This window comes from Leguminivora glycinivorella, chromosome 16 (genome assembly GCF_023078275.1).
Source record: "Leguminivora glycinivorella isolate SPB_JAAS2020 chromosome 16, LegGlyc_1.1, whole genome shotgun sequence".
Lineage (NCBI taxonomy): Eukaryota > Metazoa > Arthropoda > Insecta > Lepidoptera > Tortricidae > Leguminivora > Leguminivora glycinivorella.
In genome coordinates this window covers 18133385-18135744 of record NC_062986.1, presented here as the reverse complement: position 1 = coordinate 18135744, position 2360 = coordinate 18133385, and the positions used below count along the sequence as shown (strand labels likewise).

General features: G+C 41.2%; 1 long non-coding RNA gene across 1 annotated transcript; it reads right to left on the bottom strand.

Annotated features, from left to right (window-relative positions):
* Positions 1–1166: 1166 nt before the first annotated feature.
* LOC125234744 lies at positions 1167–2115 on the bottom strand. Its single transcript, XR_007178023.1, has 2 exons — positions 1731–2115; positions 1167–1316 (listed from the first exon to the last, which is right to left on the bottom strand). It is a non-coding gene; the product is annotated as an uncharacterized LOC125234744 (long non-coding RNA).
* Between the last annotated feature and the right edge of the window lie 245 nt (positions 2116–2360).

The window sequence follows — 2360 nt, the reverse complement described above, 5'->3', positions numbered from 1 at the left end:
CGAGAAAATGAGGATGAACTTTGTTTCTTTGGCGGAAGGTGCGGTGATAAAAGCGCGACGGTGGCACCAAGTCAAAGATTTCATCAGAACATTCCCCATTTTCGAAACTATTTCGCGTATTTGTGAAGTGTAGGTGCCTTACTGGTCTTTAATATGGGAACGGACTGTTTGGTTACAGGTGCAACCGGGTGGTTCTTATTTCCCCTCGTCGGTAAACTTTTCCTGAAACTTCAAACCAACTTAAAGTCTTAGAGAATACGGAGTTTTCGCTCTAATAGGATTGTGGTAATGTTAGAGTAAAAACACCAGGATACCACTATTAATTATACAGTTTATTAAACGGAATCTCAAAATACAAGCTCAATGACAAGCTATCTTCAAGCGACGCTCCGAGTCCGTCTGACGCCATTTTTTTGACAGCGATGCTAGTGGAGGGGACGTTCGACTAGTGATGTCCTTATACTCGACCATTCTGACCTTGACCTTTCGTCCCGAAGGTCTCTGCTATCCATGCTGCTACTGATGACTGCCGCAGTCAACACAGCCGAAGCAGGCTGCGCCTCCAACTGATGGCGGTAGACTTCATCTGTTCATTTGTTCTTTTCTTTTCTGCGGAGTGAACAAGAACTTTGTATACTCCAGCTATACACTCAGGCCCTGGTCCTTTGAAGTGATTAACTCGAGTACCGTTGGAAACGGCCGGTGTAGTTTAAGACTAACTTACACCAAGATATGTAATTGGTCTCATTTTATAGTCGAATCATAGTAATGACATAACTAAACTCAAGATTGCATGACCAGACTAGCCTAGTACAAGTAAGTCAGATCATTTTTTTTTTAACAATTCCACGGCCAGTAAGGCTTTAAAACTATTAAGGTGCCAATGGTACGAAAACTACATGTTTTACCGCCATGATCGATACTATATATTAGTCAAATTAATTATGTAAAATATATGACATATAGCGGCGGGCAGGTAATTACCGGTGTACAAAGCACCATCCAATATTTGCTTGTAAATATCTTTACCCATCAATACATTTCATTTCAGGCAAGTATTATGTTCTAAGTAAGACCTTACGTGAGCGGTGCATTCCAAACTAACCGCTAAATATAACAATGATGATTGGCGTTGTTAAAATAGCAAATACATGGAACAAACTCACAGTTGGCTCCGTCACTGTAGGCTGTGAAGCTCCCCGCACGCGCAACAACGCGTACATCAAACTCGTGAGAGGTGAACATGACACACTCCATGCGTGAGCATAGCCGCCTTCTAACACAGCAAGCAGCAAGAAAGCTCTTATTAAAAAGCTCTGTAACATACATGGGAAATACTAAGTTCCTTAATGTAACGAGAACGTGATAATTTTTCCTTGGAACTAAGCCAGTAGGTGATAGAATCAGTACAACACAACTGTCGTTCAAGTAACATGATAAGGTTACGAGAAATTAATGTACGATTGGCATAGTCGATGCTCTCAATTACAGACCCGGCTTACATAGCCGTAAAATAATTTAGTAATAAACAATGACAATGAAGATATTAGAAAATATTGTCATGTAAGCTTTTTTTTTTTATGAAAATATATTAAGCAGAATACATGGCTGCTCCTTGGCAGGACCTTTAACAACTGCTAATTATTTATCTATCAACATGATAAAATTAATAAAAGGTAATAATCAATGTGTACTAGCCACTAATTTTGCTATAAGATAACAAACATTACCATATCAAAGCTTCATACGCAAGCCACGGTGATACGGCTGCTTTCGAGGCTGGCGGCGCAACGACCGCAGACGTTGGCCCTTCATGACAAGGTTGTCGCGCAGCCTGTAGCATGCACTCTATTGGAAACCGTAATTCCACCAGCAACCTCTGGAAAGTATTAGCGCAAGCAACCCTTTCAAGGTAACCTTGAGATCACTACTCTTTAAGGTCATAAAACATGCTTTTGACAAACAAGGTCTCAAGCTAACCTCTTAAAGATAGACTATATAACACATGATGGTCCGTCTCCAAAGACCTGCATCACAAATACCAGAAACAGAACTAACCTCGCAAGGATAGTCTATATAACACATGATGGCCCGTCTCCAAAGACCTGCACCACAAATACCAGAACAGAACTAACCTCGCAAGGATAGTCTATATAACACATGATGGCCCGTCTCCAAAGACCTGCACCACAAATACCAGAACAGAACTAACCTCGCAAGGATAGTCTATATAACACATGATGGCCCGTCTCCAAAGACCTGCACCACAAATACCAGAACAGAACTAACCTCGCAAGGATAGTCTATATAACACATGATGGCCCGTCTCCAAAGACCTGCACCACAAATACCAGAACAGA